The sequence below is a fragment of the Haliaeetus leucocephalus genome, unplaced genomic scaffold (assembly GCF_000737465.1).
Source record: "Haliaeetus leucocephalus isolate CR32 unplaced genomic scaffold, Haliaeetus_leucocephalus-4.0 Scaffold140, whole genome shotgun sequence".
Lineage (NCBI taxonomy): Eukaryota > Metazoa > Chordata > Aves > Accipitriformes > Accipitridae > Haliaeetus > Haliaeetus leucocephalus.
Genome location: NW_010972576.1, coordinates 1,490,670 through 1,518,024, shown reverse-complemented (window position 1 = coordinate 1,518,024; position 27,355 = coordinate 1,490,670).

Below are 27,355 nucleotides of genomic sequence, written 5' to 3'. Positions count from 1 at the left end.
CATATTGAGGAAGGTGGGCATGTTCTTAATGGTTAGAACAATTTGACAAGACACTAGAGATCCAGATTCAATTTTATCCTAAGCATTAAATACTCAAAGACACAAACCTTACTACTTAAAAAACAAAACAAAACAAAACCTTTGTCATTAGCAATGACTGTGCAATTTCATCCATTCAGGCTATAGAACAAAGTACTTCTGTCCCTACTGACAGTACAATCTGTGAATTATAATCTTAGGAGAGGAGAGCAGGATACACAGGTACTTTCCTTTTCTACCCAGTCTTAGTGCTGCAAAAGGCTCATAATGGGAAGCAACACTGATGGGACAAATCACAAGAAATTAAATCCAGCTCTCTGAACAGGAATTACCTAAAGTTGAAAAAAAAGAAACCAGAAAAGCTGGAGATCTGATACAGTATGAACAGGTGTAGGTGCTCTCAAAAGACTTGCAAGTGTTGCGAAATCCACTGAGAGCTTTTCCAAACACTACAACTAGAATGCCTTAAAAAACACTAGTAATTTGCTGTTCCCACAGGCTTCACATCAAAATACTTCACAGCATTCTCTCTGTAGATGCCTGTTAAGTAACTTTACCATTTACCTACATTTATTCCATAAAGGATTTTTTCAAAATTAAAAAGCTATTGTTCCTTCCTTTTCTCACTGATCTTTTAATGTTTTCTAATTTATAGAATAAAACTAGAAGAGACACCAAAACTTTAAGCCACATATTTTCATAGCTTTAGTTTTCACTGCATTAAATTCTAGGGGGTTAACGCCTTTAAAGCCCTAATAATATTCCACAAGCTTTAAATTCTGAGGAAACACAAGACAAACTCTCTTTAAAACCTGTGGTACCAATTAAAATAAACATGGAAGAGGACTAGTCACGGGGAATTTAATTTTCATTGACATTAGAAAACAAAAGAACCTCACACAAATAAAAGACCCATATAATATCTTCAACTGAGGAGGCTCTGCAAGGATGTTTTCTATGTCCAAGGATATTACTTCTTTCACATAAACCTCTCTCCTCACCCTCCATTCCAATACTCTGCAGTTGCCATAGTTACCATTTTACATGACCGTACTATAATGACCTCACATTCAATAAATCCCCCAAGGCTTCAAGTTTGCAAAATATTTCAAGATTTGTGCAGAAATTTTGCAATGAAATTTCACTAGAAGACTGGCAGGTGCAAGGCATATTCAAACAAATGTCTCTTTTTGAGGACTGGTTATTTTATTTGCTGAACTGCAAACTTTCAGCCACAATGAAAGCATAGGAACTGAAACCATGGCACGACTCATTAATTATATTCTGACAATTTAGATATCGAATTTTAATTATAATTCAAATGGTTTTAAATAAGGAAGGTGATCCAACTGCAAGCAAGTTTCTTCTTTCTAAATTCCAGTAAAATCACATGAAGAAAAATCCTAAAACATTCCTGAACCACAATATAGTAAGCAGAACCTGAGCCTTCCTATAGCATTTACAGATTAACATTCCCCACATGGTTTCAACACAGCTATCAGGAGCAAGAAATACACAAACAGCAATCGTTCTCCTAAACTTGAAGGATGACAAAACCAAATCATAGTTATGACAATCTAAAAGTCAGGTGTCATGCCCATACCAGGTAAGTCACTAAATCCTTAGCTACTGTCCCATAATGAACAAAAGTAGATATACTGGATTTCTGCAGAAGGTCCCGTAGCCTTGCTCTTACGGAATATGGAATATAAAGAACTCTGCTTGGAGTAATTCTGAATTGTGTCTGAAATCTTTTACGTAACACAGGTTACTGTCTACTGACTGATACATAAAATTCAGGTACACATTGCATCTATCCAAGGAGCAGAACTTCCAAAAAGCAGAAGTGAATCTCCGTTCACTGAATGAAGTGCTGCATCCTTGGGACTCTGCTATAAGTTTCCAAAGATACAAAGGAAGACTCTTCTCCCTGCTTTTCACTTAGATGAAAGCACACACATGATTATGGAAACTGTCCTAACTTCCAAATATGTGATGGTCACAGAAAAAAAAACTAAGGTAAAGAAACAAGAATTTGAAATACATCTTTTAATGAATTAGAATAAACTACATCCAGTTCAGTTTGTTCTATTCAGTTAGATCAGATGCCTTACATCTCAATTTTTCTCTTGTCTTTCCTACTCCCCAAATCAAAAGAGAACATGATGAGATTACAAGAATCCATCTGGATTACACTGATACAATGCTAACAGGCAAAGGATGCTAATGGAGTTATGGAAACATCATATCCATCCAGTTATTAGCATATATACAATTTTTAAATCAGAATTTTAGTCACAAAGTATCACTAGCTCAACAGTTAGCACTAAGGATCACAGTGTGTGAGGTTATTTTCATATTCATCTTGTGAAATCCTGTGATCTTTCATATGCAGAGCGATATCACCCTGTTCTTATCTCTTAAAACTGCTCTTATGTGAATATACTTGAAGATTCCATGTTGGTTTTAACCTTAGAATAACAATGACAAAAAGCCATCTGTGACAACCCAGCACTTTGCAATAGATGCACTTATTTCCCCATTTGGTATATTTGGCATCTTTCCCACCTACATATGGCCAAAATTTTTTAAGCCGCTCTTCTGATGACGTTAACCCTGCTGATCTCAGGGTTTTTCAATGTAGACAGAGCAAATAGAAGGGTTCCTCTATTTCCAACATTTCCCACCCTGGCCTGGCATGAAAACAAGAGCACACTGGAAGATCAACGGATGGTCTAGAGCCAGACGAAGCAGATGCAAGTACTTCCCATGAGCCTCAGAACTGAGGAAGCCAGGTTTCTGCATCTGTTGATTGGCTTTTTAGGTGAATTATGCTAACACCATACTTTCACCCTCTGCAAAATATTTTGGTCTCTATGCACAGTCTGCCACATTTGCATGTGTACTTAAAAATCTTTGCTCACACTAATAGCTACTATCAATCAAGTTCTCCTCCTAAAATAACAATGATCAGCAATGAAAATTGTCCATAGCGTTAGGCTCAGAGTTGTGGATCATCAGCACCAAATCCAGTTGGAGGCCAGTCATCAAAGGCACACCCCAGGTGTCAATACAAGAGCCAATACTGTTCAACATCTTCATTAATAACTTGCAAGGTGAGACAGAGTGGACCTTCAGCAAGTTCACAGATAATGCAAAACTAAGAGAAGTAGTTGATACACCAGAGGGTTTTGTTGCCATTCAGAGGAACCTTGACAAGCTGGAGAAAAGAGCAAACAGTAACCTCATGAAGTTCAACAAAGGGGAAGCGCAAAGTCCTGCACCTGTGCAGGAATAATGCCAGGCACTAGTACAGGTTGGGGGCTGACTAGCTGGAAAGCAGCTTTGCAGAGATGGACCTGAGGGTCCTGGTAGACAAGCTGACCATGAGCCAGCAATGTGCCCTCACAGCAAAGAAGGCCCACAGCAACTTGGAAGTGCCACCAGGAGGTCAAAGGAGGTGCTCCTTTCCCTCTGTTCTGTACTCGTGAGAAACATCTGGAGAGCTGTGTCCAGTCCCAAGCTCCCCAGTACAAGAGACACATGGGCATAGCAAAGCAAGTCCAGCACAGGGCCACGAAGATTATTAAGGGACTAGAGCATCTTTTGTATGAGGAGAAGCTGAGAGAGATGGGGGCGTTCAGCATGGAGAAGAGAAAGCTCGGGGGGTTCTTATCCATGTGTATAAATACTTGATGGGAGGCACAAAAGGAAGACAGAGCCAGGCTCTTGCCTGTCGTGCCCAGTCACAGGGAAATGGGCACAAACTGAAATACAGGAAATTCCATCAGAAAAACCTTTCTTACTGTCAGATTGGTCAAACATTGGGAAATGTCGCCCAGGTTGCTTGTGGAGTCTTCATCCTTGTATATGCTCAAAAAATGACTTGACACAGCCTTGTTGCAATCTACTCTAGGTGACTTTGCTGTAAGCAGGGGAGTTGTGCTGGACAATATCCAGAGGTCCCTTCCAACCTCAACTCTTACATCTCTAGCTTCAAAATAGGGAACCCGTGTAAGGTTTCTCTCTTACATTGAGAGTTAATGTGCCTACACAGTATTTTGTTATGATCCACTATGTTGTTGCATAGTGTCGACTTTATAAGCAACTGAATACTATATTCTCATTATTGTCTGATAGCCTGTTGCTTTGAAAGTAACAATTCTCATATTCATCAGCACCACTAGAGCCCAACTAATTGTCAAAAAGAGTCTTAAACAAATAAACCAGGGAAGAGGGTTTATAGGAATAAATATTATGTGATTTGTTTTTCAATTGCCTTTCAATAAAATAATTTCATAATGTGATCGTTTGGATTTTAGTGTAGATCTTTCAAAGTACCAGCTGTTTTCCCCGTCCTGGTAAATTTTGCCTTTAATAAATCCCAATCCAAACCATCCTCATTCACTATGCAAAATAGACATTGCATGTCACTCAAAACCTGAAAAAAAAAATCTCAAAGTTTGTAATTCTTTACGAAGTGAGTTATACCTCTCATTTTGTATTTCCCACTTATGATAAGACTGTTCTACAATTTAAATGTTATGTTATTCATTCATAACCTCCTTTTGTGTTCTGTTTTGATGCTTTGTGAATAGAATATTTATCTAGCATTGAAATTAATATTTAATTGAAGAAAACTCAGTTCTGCATAGCTCATGAGTTTGAGAATTCATAGTACCCAGTTGTCCAGTGATATCCAGCAAGCTGTCATGTGGAAGTACTACAAGAGGAAGAAGTACTACACATACCTTCCTTCCCTCAAATGCTGTGTCCCATTACAGACCCTCATTACTTACACAGCCACAGGGAGCCATTCTACCTCTTCCCGAAACATTTCCTTCCACCTGCAAATCCAGCTAGAATTCTTTTCTCAATTAAAATCATCACTACTGTCTTGGTTTTATGCTGAATTCATTTTAACCTAGGTCTCTTCCACGCTATGAGATACCAGGAGGCTGCTCAAATGATCCTTTTTCTAGGATCAAGGAAGAAAGTAACAGCAGAAGAAAAAAATGGAGGGTTCTTGAGGTATTACTGACTTAGAAGTGTTTATGAATCTACATCCTCAGAAACCAAAAAACATATAAGACTGGGTGAAGGATACATGACCAGTGACAGGGTGCATAAACCACCAGGTCACAGAGGATCTGGTGCTTGTTTCCTTATGATGATTAAATACACTAGGGATATTTAAAGAGTAAGTTAGAGAGGTATCATAACATAGCCTTTGGCCTCTGTACTATGATTTCTAGCATTGGCACATTTAGATGACTAGCTATCCTAGCACACCTCACTGCTAAACCAATAAAGTCTTACTTAACAACCTCAGGAAAGTACAACTGGAGTTCCTGCACTTATAATGAAAATGTTGCCTTAAAGTTGGAGAAAAAAAGTTTAAGTTAGTGCCTTGGGTAATCCAATTTCTGAAACAGGAGAAACATGCAAAGCACTGTCTTACCAGTGCTAGCCTCTCTGACTTAACATTTGCAGTCTACCATTCAGTATACTATATTCTCAAAACTTTCATTGCACAAATCTCTATTTTCTCTGCTAGAGAGCATGCATTATTACACCAATTAAACCAAGCTCCAAAACTATAATTGCCCTAGAAAATTTGTGCAACATATTTGTCAGACAATATGTATGCCCTGAATTCCTAAAGTGGATGGCTAGTGTTAAGAAAATTCTTAATAAAGAATTTGCCATGGGATCAAAAGCATTTTTAGCTTAAACATTTATTTTCCCCATTCTCAGGAAAAGAACAAAAATTAAAAAAAAAAAAGCCCAGTTCCATTTTACTTATGCACAAGCAAGGTACATCTCAGATTTTTCTCCCAGTAAATGCTCATGGAATACCAGCATTTCAAACCATTACTACATCGCACATATTCTACGTTTCATAAACTCATTTACTATTTAGCCACTGAAAACATGACAATACAATAGTCAGTTTGTGTCTTTAAAGCTCTTCCTGTAGCTGACTTCTGAAGACCAAGAGGGCTGCAGTAGAATTGAAAAAGGGTGTTAAAAACTAAAAAAAGAAAAAAGGTAAGCTCTGTAATTTAAACAGACTGGCACTTGTTTCTCTGCTTCTTGCATAAGTGTGCTACTGCACACTGTAATGGCCTATCAAATTTACCAGAGCTTGAAGTGGATTTACCTGCAGTACTGCTTTAAGCTGAAGTCATCAAGTACAATAAAAGGGCTTCTAAATTGCTGTAGCATGTTTTTCTTGAAAATGAGCTAGAATGAAATCTTGGAATAAAGAAATTTGGTTCTAAAGGGTAAGCAGAATGGAAAGTTTTGCACACAGCCATCTTCCCCTGTGCCCCCTCCCTGCACAATAAGTTCCTTTTTACTGGTCTCAGACCAAGCTGAACTTCCAGCAACTCTCTGGTTTGTAACAAACTCCAGGCAGTTCCTTTTCAATCTTCCAGAAGACTTTTCTAACCACCTGTAAAACTTGAACCCACAGACATACAGCCTGCCTGCTTCTCAAAAGCCCATCTTACCCCCTGTTTTAAGCCTTCCTAGCAGCTAAACCAGAGTCTCCAACTGCCTGTTCCACCCAGCACTATCAAAGCCTCTCCCCAGGCAAATCTAGGGAGCTGCTTACTGGGAAGGAGCAATCCCCCAAGCTTGTTTTGGCTAGGATAGAGTTAATTTTCTTCATAGTAGCTAGTACAGGCCTAAGTTTTGGATTTGTGCTGAAAACAGTGTTGATAACACAGGGATGTTTTTGTTAGCGCTGAGCAGTGCTTACCCAGAGCCAAGGCCTTTTCTGCCTCTCCCCCACCCCACCAGCGAGGAGGCTGGGGGGGCACAAGAAGTTGGGAGGGGACACAGCTGGGACAGCTGACCCCGACTGACCCAAGGGATGTCCCAGACCATATGACGTCATGCTCAGCAGATAAAGCTGGGGGAAGAAGAAGGAAGGGGGGATGTTCGGGGACGTTCGGAGTGATGGCGTTTGTCTTCCCAAGTCACCGTTAGCCATGATGGAGCCCTGCTTTCCTAGGGATGGCTGAACACCTGCCTGCCCATGGGAAGTGGTGAATGAATTCCTTGTTTTGCTTTCTTGCGTGTGCGGCTTTTGCTTTACCAATTAAACTGTCTTTATCTACAACCCACAAGTTTTCTCACTTTTACCCTTCTGATTCTCTCCCCCATCCCACTGTGAGGGAGGTGAGTGAGCGGCTGTGTATGGCTTAGTTGCCAGCTGGGGTTAAACCACGACACCCCCCTTCCTCCTTAAGATTTCTACCCAACCCATTTTTTAGCATCTGGAGGAAGGCAGCCCTTTTCCACACTGCTCCAGCTATGCCCCTTTCAGCAGAGGAGGATACAGAGCAGGTAATAAACTGCAAACAAACTGCACAGACCATCCATCACTCATGCAGACTCTTCAGTGATTAGGTAGATAACATCTCTACAGATGTGAAATTTTGGAATGACTTGAGGTTAAGCTTTTATGAGAAATATCCAATTTCTGTATATTCCTTCCCACTATCTAAACAGCATTTGTTCTCTGCTACTTACTCATGTTTTTCCCATACACTCTGTCTCACTGAAGCACTATATGCTGGCTAACATACTCTTAAGAATCCCATAGTGAAAGCTGGGAGGCTTTTGTCATTAATTACTTCAGACATCAAGTTCTGCATCTCAGAGCTCAGCATCTCAAAGCTCAATCACTGTGTTGCACTTAAATAAATATCCCCAAGACACATCATCAAGCATATTTTCCACGTCATCTGTAGAGGCTGAAAATTGTCTTCCTGTTATAGTTCACTTGAAATGGAACTGAACTGAGAAAGGAAATGATCATCTTATTCCAGGTCTCAGCTGAGATGTCAAACCACAGAGAAAAAAATCAGACCCTTCAGAAAAGGAAAAAAAAAAAAAAAAACCGAAACAACAAAAAAAAAAACCACCACGAAAAAAACCCACCCACTAACATAGTTAACACTAAGGCAAACCTACCCGGAATGTTAATAGAAAAGGCCTATAGAGTCTATATGCAAAAGCATGCTTCTGGCCTCTTAAGACAGAGTGCAGTTAATGGGCCAGAGAGCAAGTGCAACAGTGAGTGCATACATGCCCATATGGGTATAGTTTTCATGATCATGTGGCTGCATCTGTGACTAGCATCATACATCGGTAGATCTCATTGCATTACAAAATACCTCTAATTCTTAGAGCCACCATCAGGTGTCTTTTGGTTAAAGAGGAATTCATTGCTCACAGTAAAGACTTTCTAAAATATCTTATTATATCAGATTTCTTCTTTCAAACTCTGAAAGTCTCTCTGTAACCATTAGTAGGAATATCCTTATTTTATCCAAATTCTATTTGTGTAATCAATAAAAAGAATGATAGCATGCGACTACTAAACTGTTTCAAGTATGCCAAAGAGTACATACTACATCCAAAAAATGATGTTCTGGCTGGACATTTCCTGAAAGACCCAGTAAGCCTGGTGGACACCTGCCCCACTACTGCCAACAGATCCTTACAAAAATCACTGCTAAATAAGGAAAAAGAAACCTGAAGATGTAAACAAGGAAAAAAGTAATAAATACCTTTCCCTTTGAATGTCCCAAATGGCCTTTTGACAATAATGCCCACCCCTATAACTACTTTCTATTGATTGAACAATTAAAACAAAGATAATGCATTGAAAACCACTCATAGGCAAGATTCACAGCTGGAGTTCTGGCTATTTACACTAAGGTCGAGGAAGCCTGTGAGAATGTAAATTTTGTCTTCTGCTCTGTATCTGGCATAGTATCAAGTGCCAGGTTTCAGTCCACTCTCTCACAGGCATTTATGAACCCAACCTTTCAACACAAGCATAGTGCAAAAATCAAAAACCAAGTCTTCTCTGTCGATGACAAGAAGAAAGCACAAACCTCTTCCCTAAGGAAAGAAAAGGCAATAATAAACCACAGACAGATGTTAGTCACCTGGCAGACTAACATCCTCAACTACTACAGTGACATGTTCGCAGAATACAACACAGTTCAATTGCCAACACAGTTAGTTTTAATAACAAACACAGAGCTCAAAATCTTTGAGTCATAAATGGATGCTGGATGAACAATTAACCTACTGGAAAACTAAGGAAATGGAAGAAATAACAAATCAGGTTCTGGGTACTGTTTAATCTAACTCCTGTTTCTACCTATTTTCACTACTAATCACTTCATACACAAAGGACAACTAATGACAAATTCAAATTACCAACATTCATGTTAATCAGAAACAAGACAAATCTAAGGATATGAATTGATAAGGGACAGCACTTTTTCTTTCACCTTTTTTTTTTTTTTAAATGTAGACAACAGGTTGATTGACTTGTCATGACAAAACCAAAAATCTCACATATGGCTTGTTGTGACTTGATAAATCCCCAATGAAAAAAAATGAAAATTGATGCATACTAGTCCAGCAGGTAGCTAGTATTTGATGGCACAGTCTTGGCACAGTCCAAGAGTTTCTTTCGTCCTTCTCTTGCTTCTGTTAGCTGCCAAGGACCTCATTTTGTGGTGTACAGATTTCTTCAGGGTACTTTTTTTTTTTTTTTAAATTTCTATTCATTCAGATCCATGTTTTAATTATCACAGAAGCAAGAGCTCCGGCATTTCAGTTCTTGCTCCTTTGCGAGTTAAAAAATAAAGATAGGATCTATAATTGGTTTTTTTGCTGCTTGGTTGATTAGACTCATAAACATACTGTATGGGGAGACAAACTCTCACAGGACTAGTCTAATTAAGAAGTCAAATTGCTATGCTGATTACAGACATTCTTCATGAACTTTAAAATCAATAGTTCTCAGAGTAATCTCAAATCTTGTGCATGGTTTCAGGAAACAATTATGCTTTTTGGTTTTATCAGAGTATTAAAATTTTCATGTCAGAGAAAGACTTACATAGGGATTTTTTTTAAATTTGCTTTCTAAAAGCACAGCATAGCTACCATCACTTTACTCAAATATCTGCCATCACATTTAATCAACTATAAAAAAAAATTTCAATGCTGTGAAATATTGTCATAGTTTTCTGAGGTAGATTCTGACCTGATATTTCAGAATAAAAATACTGAGGTTATATTTAGGGAAATCATCATGATCAAGTCAAATAGGTAGCACAGCAACCTGCTGAGGGAGCTCGTTGCCTACCTTGTTAACCTACTGAGGGTTGGTTAAAAGCTTAAGATAAAGTGCTAATTCAGAAAAAAATCTGCTTTCTGGCAGTAAACAGATCCTTCATGATCCAAAGTTTCTTTAGCTCTAACTTTCAGGCTTGTACAAAGCACCTAGGCTAGGAGAGACCTCAGCTGTTTTTCAAGTAGTGAAAAAAATCTCACAGAAGAGACACAGAATTATTAAAAAGAGCAAGTTTTGCCACTTTAAAAATTCTAACTCTTCCACAAATGCTATTGTATCAGCAATCAAAATCATTGCAAGTATCTGATTAGCACAACGATTCATAGACAAATTATCACTACTGTCACTCCACAACTGCCGATTTTTTTGAGAACATCAGTTTAGTCACAAAAAGAAAATCCTCCTCACGTAGGGTACTGCTTCCAAATGCTTTATATTTCACAACTACAGCTTTAAATGTAAGCAGGGTGAATCCAGCACAGAACAATGACACATACATCCAACCTGGCCCCCCAAAGGTCTCAGAAACGATGGTATTTCACTACTGGACAGATACAGATACAGACTGTATCTTTTGCTTCTAAGAGTTTCACTGATAAATTAACAAATGAAGCTAAAACTTAGTTCTTCAGTCATCAGAACAACAGAAAAGTTTCAGGAAGTAACCTAAAGAAATAATCTATCTCAGAGAACAAAAAGAAATAAGATGATTATAGGAGGAAAGAATTACTCCTGTGTGCTCAAACAGTATCTATATACATAAAGAAGCATGGTCTGTTATTTAGGACATTACAATGATTAGAAATAATAGTCTGAAATTAGGACAAAAATAAAAATGGGATGCCAAGGAAAACTTCATATATTTATATTTATTAGGCTATAAAAAAAAATGTTAAAAAGTATGTAGCTGAAACAGCTAGGACATTTAAAGTGTAATAAAGTAAATAAATACACAAGATACTTTCATGCCATACTCAGGAAAGTGCAAATTACAGCTTAATAAGTTTATTTTCCACATTTGATGTCTATTATTCATTCCAACATTTTCTGCTGAAGTAAATATTTGAAAAGAAGAAAAAACCCAAAATGTCATTTCCTTATTCCATGAAACAAGAAATCTCCGTTTCACTCCTAAGTATTCAAAAAGTCTTGAATTAGAATAACACACATGCACTGGGAAAATGCAGGAACACTTATCATACTCAAACATTTACTACTAAGGCAGAAATTTAGCACTTGAAACATTCCAAGAACAGTATGTCATATCCTATTGAAAAGAAAATTACATTATTTTTAATTCATATAAAACTAACTGAAAAGATTTTAAATATAGAAGTTATAGCTTTCCTTTCAAAACTCACAGGTCTGCAGGCTCAATATGTATTAAGACATCTGACAGAAAAGATACAAATGGGATGCAAAATAAAGCAGTTTAGAATATGCTGTTGTGCAAACTTCAGTGCATATGTTATACAAGACAGTATTAAAGCACTGGATATCTGTAAGCAGGGAAATCAGCAAATAAGGTAAGAGATGGCAATTTACAAATATTTTATAACTACAGATATGCAAACATCTACTTTTTGGTTCACCAAAAAGATAAAATAAATATAGACCATTTTTGCTCAGTTAGAACAAAAATATTAAAAACTTCTGGTTAACCAAAAAAAATACAAAAATTACTTGTTTTCTCCAAGTGTTTCTTGAACATTCACCTTAGCATGGTATGTTTCAGTCTGGCATGGTGTAAGAAGAGGCCTGGTTTTTTTTAAGAACACGGACGTAAATGTCAAAAGTTTATGTTATTTTCAACTGAGAAGCATTTGGCTTCAGCATTTTCAACATGAAATTGTATCTTTTTTCCTTTAATTCTTCTTCCTCAGAAAAAGGTAGGCAGTTTTCTTGTGGAATGAACAAATCGCCAAAGACAGAAAACATATGTCTGGTTTCAGTTGACTCAAATACAAATCCTGTGAAAAAGTTACTCCTACCCATTAATCCTGCAGAACTATTGACTTTTGGAGTTTTCTCGATTTATTTTTTTGTGTACAGTCCAACTTTGTCAACGTATCCACCTAAAGGGAGAAGTGTTAAGCCTTAGAGCTATTTGTGCATTTAAAGTTTGTTTTGCCTTTTTTTCCCTAATTTTGTTTTGGGGTTTTTTGTTGCTCGTTTAATAAACATTATTATACCTACTGGTTGAAGTAGGCTCACTAATACTGGTTCATGGTATTGGCTTCTCAGTTGAGCACACTAGTACTTTCCACTGAATTAATAGGGGGTTACTAGAAAAATTTCTTCACCACCTCATCTAAATCCCCATGCCAATACTTCTCATATCACATTATGATTGCAGGAATCTCTTATTTACAAATTCTGTACATATCAAATGTTAAAACAAGAAAGAGCTGTCATTATTTCCAACAAGGAGAAATATTTCCAAGTATGCAGATTACAGGTCATCTTTATGCCTATATGGGAAAAAATTCTCATATGAAACTTGGCTTTCATGCTATGTCCTAAAACTACATGGTAAGTTTGATAGATAAGTAATAAAATAAACAAGGAACTAGCAGGAGGAAGTCCCTTATCACACCAGCTAGAAACTTTTCTTCTAAACTGTACAAGTTTCAGGTGCATCAATCAGATATTCCATTATAACAATAGCACTAAATGATAACTATAATATGCAGAATTAGTTGCTCATCATTCTATGACAAGTTCAGCCTGTACAAGTTTCACTGTTCACCATGCTTAAAATTCATACTTAAATTTTTAACAAATTTTTCCCACTCCATAACTATTTGTAAAGCCAAGATTTCAGTATTTCATAACACTTCTGTAAAAACAAGCCTACCTGCAAGCAACATCACTGTCTTACACAGAATTTACTGCCGATTTGTTGCATTCCTTATACTAAGAATTCTCTTAATGTGCTAGGAATAACATACTCTACAGCTATGAAGTCAAAACTCCACCATGCAATTACATTGAATAAGCATATAAATACAAAAATTTATTCAATATTACATAGACTGCTGACACAATATAATGAGAGCTGAAGCCTGCATGGCAGGCATCTCAATCAAGAAACAGTTACTAAATTCAGACATCCCTCAAGATTATTCATCTGTTTGAGAGAGCTAGAGACTGAGTACCACAGTTTGGGGAAAAAAAGTCTAAAATGCACACAGCTGAACACACACCATAAACTTAGCCTCAACAACATTTTACAAGCCAGGGGATTGAACTAAAATGTAAATGCACTGTCTTACAGTTTTTATGGTATACAGTTCCAAGGCATTAATCTGACGTGGTGCTTACGGTCTTCCAGCAGTGTAAGAAGGAGTGCAGTAAGACTCACCTTTCTCCATCTGTCCCACCTGGTTCTTCCAAGCTTAACTAGGGTATTTACAATCTGTGATTGGGCCTATACTTCTATTATACGATTATAAACACTTTATAGATAAACCTTATTGTTACCAAAACTGATAAAGTTAAGGACCATATAAAAGCTGAGTATTATTATTGTTTTAATTTATTATACAAAAAGACTCATAGATCTTATACATACAAGTTTTTAAATCATCAGCAATGCTTCCCTGTCTTAATTTAAGGTTGCTTTTCCCCCATGTAAGAAAGCTAAACAATCCTACCATTCAATGCAACAATTATCAGTGCAATAAGTAGAATTAGCTGCCTAATTTCAAGTAAAATTAATTCAACAGATCTCCTTCTGAATTATTTACCAAGTGGCACTTCCATAAAATTCATCTACAACCCTAGATGGGAAAAATATTTTCATGACTAAACCCTATGAATTTCACCAGTCTTGCAAAAAAAAAAAAAATTATGCCAGAGAGCTGATTTTGGTTATGGATAAAGTTCTACTTACATATGAAAGACCAAAGTTTCTCAGCAAAATATCTTATTTTAGTGTTTTTGCCATTACTACCAAATATTATAACTTTAAACTGAGGCTAAACAAACAAAAAAATTATCAAAAGTATCACGCTTCTTAAAAAAGTGCTCCATTACATCACAAAAATGAATATATATTGAAAGCAAGTAGCCAACAGCACAATAGCATCCTATTCTTGGAACTGAGCAATTTTTTGGATTTTAAATAGCTACAATGCAGTACATACAATCTTGGGGAGAGGTGGAGAAAAATTACCACTGATCCTCTATCCCCTCAACAATAAGTAATTTGACCCAGGAGCTGAATAGTACAGATTAGCATTAAAATACCAGTCAATTATTACTAGCTGTGTAATATAACATTCTGAATGGACAATACTCTGAACAAATACATGCAGAGTTAACTAGAGCATAGAGACCAACAGATGTCTGAATAAAAAGAGCCAGGGACTCCTGTTAATTTCAATTAGTGATGCAATTCACTCTCACCTTGTACATTCCTCAGATATCTATTTCAGCATGACGACAAGAATCAACAAATACATGATTACAGTAACGAAGAGCTCTGAAGATGTCCACAATGCATACATTTTTTCCCACCACAGCAAGAGTTTGTGTTCAGAAAGAAAAGAGGTAATCAGTTGTGACAGAATAGGGACATTGAAGTATCCTGTAATTACTGCCCTGTTCCTGTGAAATGCCACATCTTGTAGACCAGCTATAAAAGGCTTGGAACTTGATATATTGCTATTTCAACAGAATGACAACAGGGTATTAAGTTGAATGAAGTTTTCTAAGTAGATAGTCTCAGTTCTCAGGTGTCTGCATTACAGGTCCAGGGGAGTATTTGGCCTCTGACTGAATTTTGGTAAGAAGGAAGATTTCAGTAAGTCAGTCAATGTTCTTGGATCCAAATGCAATAGCTCAAAGTAGGTTTGTATTATCAATTTCCTTAGCAGAATGATAGCACTGACCACCTATAATACACTAAGAGACATCAGAGGGGCAACAAGGAAAGGAAATACAATTGTAATGGCAGATGCCCATGAATATCAGGCAAGTATCACACTGGGACACAAAGCAGAGAAGGAACTTTTAACGGTACAATTATCATTTCATGGAGACCTGGTTAGGGAAACCATTAGAAATGCAGTCCCAGACTTAGTATTGAATAGTATGCAGGATCTTGTTCAAAATTTTTCTATTGAAAGGCACACTAATACGGCATTCAGATTCAATATCCCTACGGGAGTTACAAAAGCCAGAAAATCCACCACAGTTGTATGTGACTTCCAAAAGGAAAATGACACAGAAATGAGAGAGCCTATTAAAAAGAAGATAAAAAGAACTGCTAAAAGAATTAAATCCCAGAGACATCATGTACATCACTGAAAGACATCATATTGAAAACACAGTGCCAGCGCACATCACTCATTAAGAACGGCTTGATTAAAAGTTAAAAGGAAACTGACTTGGAGAAACAGGCTAAGAGCAGCTTTCAGAAACAAGAAAACAACAACAACAAAAAAATCCAGTCATTGAAAAGCTTAGGTTATGCTCAGATGAAGATAAAAAGAATCATACACCCTGAGGAATTAAATAAATAAATACAAACAGGTAAAAAAAAAAAAGTTTGAGGAGTGACTCAGAAACCAAAGCTACATACTGTATGCAACCCCATCCAGAGCTAGGCATCTACTAGAAATTCTGTAGCACCAGCTGATGATCAAGATATAAAGAAATACCCACAGAGGATAACAGCATTTCAGTGACATTAGAAAAAGTGCTTGCATTGATATTCACCATGGAAAGCAGAGAGGGAACCTCTGGAAGCAACCCTACTTCTATTCCTTCATTCCAACAGCATGATTACTCCCTGCAGCTGATGAGCCAGTATAATCCTTTTCCAGTTTGGAGAACCTCTCCCACTAACTAGCTTCAGCTTCTAACCATTTTAAAACAATCAACTTCCAGAAGATACTGAATTTGATTGGAAAGTAACACTCATGTTAACTAAGTTGGGCTTTTGTTTTATTACTCATTTTAACTTTCTACTTAGCAGGGCTAAACACTGCTTTATTTCTCTCAGTCTTAATGGAAGAACAACTAAGGGCTGCCACTCTCAATCTACAATATTATGCAGCACCCAGAGAGCCTAGAAACATCTACTGTGCTGAACAACTAACACTGAATTGTGCAGATCAGGTGAACTCATGACAAACTGACGTAGTTTGCCATAAAAGTCAGGCAACAGTAAGGAGCAGAGGTACAACTTAAATGGCCCTGACGACTACTGCCTTCCCAGAATTGCTTCTGGGTCACTCCTTAATATTCTATTAATTTCGTATCTACTACAAGTAATGCATCCATGCAAAGCTCTCTTAGAAATATTGTTTGCTATTTTTCACATTCCTAAATGTGTTCCATCATGACATACAGTAGCTTCTGGTGGTTTTATTCTTGAAAACATTTGTCAGCTAAAAGTAAAAATTCAGACAGTATCTGCTTTGCTGAAACATGGAATATGAAAACGAAGAATGGTTGGCAAAGATCTAAGTTCTAAAAGATCATGAAAAAATATGGCTAGTTGTAAAATTGCATTTTTGCAGAAGGTAAAAACAGTGAAAAACTGTCTCAATGATGGGGTGGGACTTTTGTTTGTTTGAAGGAAAAACTAATGCAAAATTGCTTACACTGGTGTTTTCCTTCAAAGACTACTCCTGTTGACAAACAATATTGCAGTGTGAACATTCATGTCAGCCTCCTCTGGTTGCCAGCTTTCTAGCAATTTTGTCATGTCTTCTACTCCTGTTGCAAGGGACGTGGTAAAATTTGACATCTAAAGGCATAACTTAAACCAGACACCTATCTTACCCTTACAACCATGTGGATATTTACTGTCAGATAACATAAAGTGTCCTGTAGTCAATTGACTCGGTTATGGTTTAATTATTTTTATACAGTTACACTTTTCTTATTGGCATTTTAAAATAAAAATAACAGTGTTGACCTGTGCAAACTAAGGGTTTTCCAAATAATGCTGTAAATACCACAGCAGTTAATTATGACCACAGCGCTAAGGTGTCATCAACAATGCTCTTTCAATGGCTACACCTGAATTCCCTCTCTCCTGCCAGAACTAAGCAATACGCCAGCAAGAAGCGTCTCTCAAGGAACTCTGACATAGATGCAATCCTGGCATTCGTAACATAGCTGTGCTATGTCATAACAAACAAGTTGCTGATTTCTGAGTGTACAGTCAAGGAAGTCTTCTGTGCACTTCCTTTATTTGGTTCAGGTTAGTGACATAGCCAAGAATGGTGAAAGATAATGAAGAAACAAATGTAAAGTTATTACTATGTGTACACATAGGACTGTCTCTCAATGCTACACTGTTTTTGTGTCTGGATATGAGTAGCAAAACCAACCAACCAACCATCAGAACAACAACAACAAAAAACCCCAAAACAAAAAAAAAAAAAACAAACAACAAAAAAATCCCCCAAAACTGAGTACTTCAAACAAGCAAACAAATTATTTGGGATTCCAGAAGACGACAAAAACAAAACCAAAAAAGCTACAAAAAAAAACCCCCACCTCCCCAGTATCAAGGGCAGTACTACTACTTAAATATGTGTAATAGGATATTAAAAAAAATCTCACAGGTATGATGCAGTTTTTTCCCTCCATCAGGCTAAGGAGTCACCCAGGCATTATGGCCAAGACAACATATTCTACTTCCCCTCTTCCCTGCCCACAGAAACACAGTGAGGATCTTTCCAGCTCCACTGACTCAGCTTCTTCAGGCCAAGCTCAATACAAAAATCTCAGGAAAGATTTTCAGACAGACTTTTTTCATAAAAGGCTAGAATTATTTTTATGCCTTAGAAAAGTTGTTTCTTTGCCAGCACTGTTCTTTACCAGTCCTTACATGCAGCTCCCACAGTAACTCAAAAAAATACTGTGCATTTCCAGGTACATTTGTTCTGTTTTGCTCTAAGAACTGCTAAAGTAGAAAGACTTCTCAATGTCTCAAACCTCAAATTCACTACATACTCTCACTACCATGATTTCTGATCAACAACTTAAAAAATTTAAAAAAAAAAAACAATCAGTACACATAAAAGAGATTATAAAAATATTTGGATCACAGCAATAAAGCAAGCAGATCAAATGCAAGAGCTTGACGCATGAGAGACAGGTTCTCATGGTCACTTGACCTTCAGTGCCACGCAGTGAACTGGAGAGAGAAAACAAACAGGAGCCTGGTTACAGCAAAGAGGCAGTTTAGCATGTGGCTCCTTACCTACCTTTTAATGTATTGGTCGTCAAATTTCTGTTCATGTTTAGTGCTCACAAATGCATACAGACAAGTGTAACCATATAGGTGAGCTTACTAATGCTGACAAATCAAATGTGGAAGAAAACTTGGTATTTCAAGGAATGAGTTCAAGGTTAAAAGCTTCACTGCATACATCTTATATTGCCTCTCTCCTGCATCCATCAACATAGTAAAATATTCCACAGCATGTACTCACAGAAGAAAAATCACATTCCCAAAAGCTATGCCACAACTTGAGAGAGGAGGTTAACAGCGAGATGAACACCTTAGAACACTCTCTGGGGAACAACATGGGAGGATATATGTTGTGGGATAAAAATCTTACAAATCAATTCTTTCAGAGTAAAAATAATCTTTACGCAGTTAATTTTCATGTCAGGACTTAAGAAAAAGCAGGTAAGAAGGACAAGTTCTACATACAGTGGGGGTTTTGTTTTTAAATGAAGTGCATTAAATAGAAACAAGTATACCATTAGTGTAAGTGAATAGCTTTAGTACCAAGCTCTCAAAACAAGTATTTGGGAAGGAAAAGGAACAGCAACAACAGAAGATTGTTGATCTGCTCTACATAACAACAACTCTGTCAAACTGAGAAAATGCATTTAAGTATTACACTTTAGTAGAAGGTTTAATTATAACTGAAGGTAGAGATAGTAGAATACCTGCTATATTTCTTTATTTAATTCAATGTTAAGTCTTTGTAGCACCAGCAGCAGAAATCATAACAGAGCAGTATGGTTAGCTGCACGTGCAATCTGACCTTATTCCCTTTGCTCAAATTGGCTCTTAAAACAAGTTACTCCATAGATGTAGCATCCTGAGCTTGGAGATAATTTTGGAAAAACACACTGAGAGCTCTGCACATGAAAGCCCATGACAACATGACTTAAATTTCTTCGTGAAATTCAGTGATATTCAGTAGTGTAAACTCCTATCAGCTAATGAAAAGCTTCTCAGCAAAGAAATGAAATAAAACATAATTAAATACAAAAAAAAAAAGATTAATTTTAAATTCTCATTACTAGTTGTCTGTCAAAATACATTTCATCTAATTAACTGCACACACCCAAAGCTTGCATCTTCTCATTGTCTGCTGTGGCACTACAACAAATTCTACTGCAGTGCCACTGGATCACTACCCTAGCAAAACAAATAATGTCATTTTTTATAAAGAACCAAAGTTTGCATGGGAAAAATACTATTCTTGTTAAACCAACTGGTAGCAAGTGACCCCACAGAGAAACTTTTGGCACACAAGCCCTTCATCAGGTCAGAAAGAGATAGCAAATGACAGTATCTCATTAGAAGAACAGTGTAAACAGTTAATTTACAAACAGTTACGGCTACATAGATACAGAAAATTATCATTTAAGTTACTGAGAAAGTTAATCAATCTTCAGAGTTTACACTAGAATTTCAGTCTTTTGCAAACAGAAATAATCTACAGCATCTACAGTGAAGGCATCTCCTTGTCCAGAACAGCTGGCAAAGATGGGCTTGTTTAACAAGTACTATGGCAATCAAAGTTGCACTTCTGGTAAACAGCTAGTTACTAAATGTCTTTATTTTTTCTCCAGGGAGCGCTGAATGATACACAACAGGAAAAGTTCTTTCACTTCTACTGGCCCAAATACATATTGGCTACTTAATTGTCCTATTCTGACAGTCACAGAGTAGCCTCCCTCAGAAGTGGCACTGCCATATTGAAAAGTTCTACAGATAACTACTGAGTTCCTTGAGTCTTCATGGGTTTAACATTTAAGCTTGAAGACAAGGTGCTTACGTATAATCACAACTGCTAAACTGCAGATCAACTGTGAGTTTTAACACTAATGAATGGAACAGCATATGAAAATGTAATGCTAACTTGAGGACTGAGCAAGCCTGGAGAGATTTAACAGACTTCCTGTTTCTAAAATAATAAAATAATTTCAACATAAGTATTAATACATTTACCTCACTGTATTGCAAGGCCAAGAAGGGCAGGAATGCAGTTTTAAATCTTATCTTCTCCAAAATTTAGTCGCTCTCTGTGCCCAGGAATCTTCACTGTTGAATAGGGGCAACCACTCCATTTTTAACCATAAGAACACTGAAGATAGAAGACACCACCCTCACTTCATACAACATCTTGGCAAGACAACTTGTCTAGCTTGCAAGAGAAACATGTTCAACTCCCTCCTGAACTTGAGGAGACTAAATCCATGTTACCCACATCCTTCACATCCTTGCAGACTGTGTACTCACCCAGCTTCTGAAAATGTACTGATAAAAATTTAAAAAAAAAAAAAAAAACAAAAAAAAAAACCTGAGGCAGTACAGCAAGAATACAGCTAGCTAGACCTGGGCAGAAGAGCACAAATCATAGAAGACAGGAATTACAAGTTGCATTGCTTGCTCTGAAGATCATTTACAGATTCCTACTTTGGGACATGGTTCACTAAGGAACACCTGCCCAAGAGTCAGTTCAGATTTCTCTGAAACACAGTAAATCAAATAAGAACCTATGGATAAAGATCAGGATCTTTGTCATCTTCCCTACAGTAAATACTACTATCTTAAGCGGACACTAGCTAGTACTTTCTTCCAAGTTCAGTGTCTGGAAAAAAGCAGCAGCAACTATTCTCCTGTGCATTCAAAAGATGATCTCAATAGGTCTCATCATGATCAAATTCACTTTAGAAATGGCAAAATTATCAGCCTTTTGCTCTTGCTGGTGTCTTACATCCTTTCCAATTGCTATTTTATACTTTACTCTTCTACCTGGACTGCAACGTTAGCAAATCTGCAGATAACACTGAAGTAGAAGAAATGGCTGACATAAACAGCTGAACTTTGACTGAGAGAAACCTCAGTAAACTTGAGGACTAGGCTAACCTCATGAAGTTCAACATAGAAAAGTACAAAGTTTTACACCTGCAGCAACTTAACTCTGCAGCGTAGGCCAGCAGTCAACCACTGAACAGGTTCCAGCTCTTATGGTGGCCACCAGGTTAAACAGCAGTGTGATGGGTTGACCCTGGCTGGACGCCAGGTGCCCTCCAAAGCCGTTCTATCACTCCCCCATCCTCAGCTGGACAAGGGAGAGAAAAATATAACAAAAAGCTTGCGGGTCGAGATAAGGACAGGAGAGATCATTCACTAATTACCATCACGGGCAAAACAGACTCAGCTTGGGGAAATTAGCTCAATTTATTACAAATCAGCCAGAGTAACATAATGAGAAATAAAACCAAATCTCAGAACACCTTCCCTCCACCCCTCCCTTCTTCCTGGGCACAACTTCACTCCCGGATTTCTCCACCAAGCCCCCCCAGCGGCACAAGGGGGACAGGGATGGGGTTTACGGTCATCACACGTTATTTTCTGCTGCTTCCCCTCCTCAGGGGGAGGGCTCATCACACTCTTCCCCTGCTCCAGCATGGGGTCCCACCCACGGGAGACAGTCCTCCATGAACTTCTCCAATGTAGGCCACTCCCACGGGCTGCAGTTCTTCAGGAACTGCTCCAGCATGGGTCCTTTCCACGGTGTGCAGTCCTTCAGGAGCACACTGCTCCAGCGTGGGTCCCCCACGGGGTCACAAGTCCTGCCAGAAAACCTGCTCTAGCGTGGGCTCCTCTCTCCACAGATCCGCAGGTCCTGCCAGGAGCCTGCTCCAGCACAGGGTTCCCACGGGGTCACAGCCTCCTTCGGGAACCCACCTGCTCCGGCATGGGGTCCTCCACGGGCTGTAGGTGGAGATCTGCTCCACTGTGGACCTCCCTGGACTGCAGGGGGACAGCCTGCCTCACCAGGGTCTTCACCACGGGCTGCAGGGGAATCTTCACTCCAGCGCCTGGAGCATCTCCTCCCCCTCCTTCTTCACTGACCTTGGTGTCCGCAGGGTTGTTTCTCTCCTATGTTCTCACTCCTCTCTCCGGCGGCTGTTTCTCCCTGTCCCAACTTTTTTCCTTCTTAAAAATGTTATCACAGAGGCGTTACCACTATCACTGATTGGCTCGGCCTTGGCCGGCGGCGGGTCCGTCTTAGAGCCGGCTGGTATGGGCTCGCTCTCTCTCGAATACAGGGGAAGCTTCCAGTAGCTTCTTACAGAAGCCACCCCTGTAACCCCCCCCGCTACCGAAACCTTGCCACACAAAACCAATACAAGCAGCCAACAGTGCCTTCCTGTCGTGAATAAGGCAAAGTGCATCCTGAGAATCATTAACAGACAACGGGGCCCACAGAACAAGAGAAGTTGTTCTCATCTTACACTTTGCACTGATGAAGCCGGAATACTACAGAGCCACTTTTTGCACCCCCACTTCATAAGCAATGTGGGGAGGTCCAGCAGAGAACTGTCACAATGGTCAGGGGACCAGAGCACATGGTCCACAAGGAGAGGTTGAGGACGCTGGTTTTGTTCAGCCTGGGGAATAAGCAGGCTGTAGGGGCCAGCTGACACAAAGGGGAACCACAAAGACAAGGAAGCCAAATTCTCAGTAGTGGCAGCCAGCTAAGCAAGGGGAAACAGCCACAAACTGACATTTGGGAGGTGCAGGCTGAACATTAGGGAGACAACATTTCCCTAGGAGAGTAATGCAGCCCTGGATCAGCTTGTCCATGGAGGTTATGGAATCTCCACATCCTTGAAGGTGTCTGAGACCAGCCAGAGTCCCCAAAGACCTGATCTAGTGCTGGCCATAGCCCAGCTCTGCCACAAGTTTGGGCTAGATGAGCCCCGAGGCCCTTTCCAACAGCCATGTCTATGATTCACTACATGCTCAGCTGGGGACTGCTTTCATGGCTGCCTCTTATTCTCAGTTAAGGTTTCTTCCTCCTCACCATCACTCTGTATGGTCACACTGACCTCTTTTTACCTTAATCCATATTCTTCCAAGAATGGGTAAAATAGAGGAGAAGGTGGCATTAGAATGACTGAGTATGAGCTAATCATGAATGTTCTGATCTTAGGAGGGAAACCAAAATGTTTTGAAGCAACAGTCGTTCCCTTGGGAGGTATTTTTTCCTCTAAACACCAGATCTCTCCGGTTTCCCTGTGTAAATGAAAAACAGATTTAATCCGATGCCACATGCTTTACAAACTGAGCATATGAAACCACACCAAGAATATGAGAACGTAAGAGGTTGCAGCAAATAACTGAACCAATTTTTGCCTTTTTTTTTTTTAATCAGTATTGTCATCTTGTCTCTTTCTTTTTTCTTACTTGTTTGTATTTATCAATTTGTCTCTCATTTAGTTTGCAAGCTTTCCAGGCTGAACAACTTCCTTTTCTTCCTTTTTTTTTTTTTTGGGTGGGGGGGGTGGTTTGGGTTGATTTTATTTTCTATACCTTTCTTTTTTTTTAAGGTCTTGGCCGTTACAAAAGCTTATAAGCCTCAGAATAAATCAAATTCAAAACCCAAAAATGAAATGGCTATGACAAAAAATGCACGTTTGGGTTAAAAAGGCAGGATGTAGATAAAGAAAAATCCTCAGTAAATTGGCTTGGCATTTATGCAGTCTTTAGCCCTTTATTCTAGACCAAAAGCTGTTGCCTAATATTGAGAATTTATCAAGACATATGCTCAAAGTAGTAACGCAGTCACATGATACAGCTGTAGAGAGACATAAAAGCTTGTCTATTCTGCAGAAAGAGCTGTCATTAGATAGGCAAAGAAAAACAGCACAAAGGATTATAACTGCTTGTACCAATTTCCACAGAATCTATTTTTTTTTAATCCATTACACTGAAAGACACTATTAAAACTGTAGTTACATCTTCTGATTTGAGAAAAATGCTTACAGAAGGAAAAAAACTTGCAAAACAATGAAGCAATAAATAATTTGACTTATAAAAAAGGCAGGGAATCTGAACAAAACAATCTGTATAGATTTAATTAATTGGAAGCCAAGACAAAAAAAGATTGGCAAAGAAAATCTCAGTTTCCTTTTATTAGAGGAACTCCAGAATCAGGTTAATTACTGATCAAGAAAATGGCTCCAACATTTTATTAGCCAAATGCTTCACTATAGTACAAAAGCATGCATTGCATCATATTATGTGGCTCACCTGTGTTACTGGAAAATTAATTCTAGCTATCTCAGTAAGCATCTTACTCCTTGTGTCCGTTTATTTTCCAGCCTGGCAGAAACAAAATTTACTACATGAGAGCAACAGATATGAAGCATTTTTCAGAGAATAAACATTCTTAAAAGCAGAAAAAGACCAGTACTGTTAATTGAGAGGTAAGCTGGAAAATGCAAACACAGACTTGTGGATCAGAAATGGGAGGAGAATAACAATACTGAATCCCTACCAAAAGTATTCTATGGAACTGCATTCTGAAATGCAGGTATTAAGAAGAAAGATTTAAAAACAATCAGAAAAAAATATTAAACCTGAATTCAAAGCTTCATCTTTGGAATGAAGAAAACAAAACCTTTCTGAGAAACAATTTAGCAGAAGCCTCCCTTTTCCTCTGTCAAATGATTCATAATATACCAATATACAAAAAAGACTTGACAACCATTCTCCCCCACTGCTGTTGTCCCCATCTGTGATGTTACCATCAAAGTGCAAACCTCTCAGGTGTCCTGCTATCTGGTCTCCCACCTTTACAAGGTGATGACCAAGCAGGGTTGCCCTCCAGATCGGCAAAGCTCATCTGCAAATCCCTTACCTGCACTATTCCATATAATGAAAACAACTCCTCCAAACAAATTAATAGCTTTATCACCAACATCACAGACTTTGCTGTATGAGGATTAAAGAACACCACATTTCACAATTTATTTGTTCATACACCAACTTTAGGGAACTGCACAGAACTACATGAATATCAGCAACAACTTCTGAGGGTGCCAGAAGATGGTCAACAACTGAAAATAATTAACACGTTTTAAGAATGAATTTGCCAGATTTAAGTTTTGCCCATACAAAACTCCTGGAGTTCCCCTCACTCCTTATATGTATAAGCAGAAGTAAAGTTGTCAGTGGCTGAAATAATTACTGTTCCAACCTCAGTTAAAATCTGATTTTTTTTTTGTTTTAAATGACACACAACTTTAAATTCCCTGGTTATCTTCTAGTAACACTATTTAGAACAAAGCACGCACTTAAAAATTGCACCAAAACCCGAGTTTTTAGATTTGAAAGATACCTAGTCTGCACTGTATCTACTTGTAATAAAACAAAACCAAATTAAAACCTGGGGTGACTCGGAATGCATGTGCTTATAACCTGCATGCACACAGTTCCTCATATCCGCCTACTGAATAATTGTACTCAGAAACAGTGATGCAAAATAAGAAGCGTTTTCAAAAACACAGTATTTTTTTCTGTCAGGAGATAAAGTAATGCATTTTGTTCCTAGCCCCTTAAAAAAAAGAAGAAATCTAAGCTATATGCAATTTTGAGTATATGACTATCTCTGCATATTCTAATAATAAGAGCGGGCATATAAAATAAAATTGATAATCACAAACAGCAGAGAGATCTCATCGGTTTGCCATCCCTTACAAATCACATTTCTAGATGGAAAGAAGCTGTCTACTTTGCAGGGAAACTTTCAGTTGAACAACAGCTACAAGAGATTCAGACCTTACACTTCTGGAACAAAAGAACTTCCTGACCCCTTGCACCAGTCCTGGTGTTTCAAGGGAGAACTGCAAATCCAAAATGACAGAATGCAGCCTCCCAGGGATGACATGAACTTGGCCAGTAGGTCCAGTTAGAAGTTTTTATGAACTTGGAATTCCTATTATAGTTCAATATTTGCAAAAGTGTTATGAAGTTCCTCCCAAGAAAGGAGGGTTGTTTGTTTCAACACCTCCTGTGTGTTCACAACTTTAGCGCTTAATCTGTTCAGAGACAAGGTACCACCAAAGAGCATGCTGCAAAATACCAGATTATGGTAAATAAAAACAGTTGGAATTCCATAAGTTAATGAAAAGATCTCCACTTCATTTCTGAATAAACACCCTCCCCATTTTTTTGTTCAAATATTGTATCCCTTATTTACTTGTCTCATGGTAACAAATACATCTTGAAAATTCTTTATGATGTTATCCATGAAAGTCAGGCTACTGTATGTCTCCTCAAAATTTTGAGGAAAAAAAAGAAAAAAAATCCATATGAGTAATGTTATCATTCTCACGTTCCAAAGCAATTTTAAAGAAGTAAGTCAAAATGTTACTCTACAATCTGCTGCATAATAATAAGAGCAATAAATTACATACATTACCATAAAACCATAATCCTATTGCAATTGTATTTTATAATGGAGTCCAATTTTCTCTAAATTGAGATGCTGTGCTGACTAAATTGAAGTTTAAATCAGTTGACAGATGATTTCTGATACATATGCACAATAAAAGAAAGTATGCCACCCACAAATAATTTTCATGTTTGAAACATAACAAACAGCTTGTGAATATGAATCAAGACACATTCTTCAAAAAAATTAGAAAATGTGATTAGAGAGATGATAACGTGCTGGTACTGCCAGCCATGGATTGCCACCTTCTTAAAACTGAAGGCTGAAATAATTATACGATGCAGAAATTATTAGAAACATTAGTAGTAGCAAGACTTCTATGAACCCATCATTTTAGAAACTGAAGTACAATTTGAACAATCTACTGATCTTCCAGCTCACTTTTTTATGGGGAAAGATACTACTTCTACATGTTTTCCACCTCCTTCCAAAATACATTATCGGAAAACTCTGTGCAAGTCTCCAACTCAGTAAGCTTTTAACCATTTGAAAGTCTAACTACTTCAATTAAAGACAATCCACAGGATGTAGTAGTGGCTACAAGCTGATTTCCTTGCATTTAGAATTATCTTTTCAATGTGATGTACTTTATAACTCTCTTGCTTCACTGATTAGAGAACAG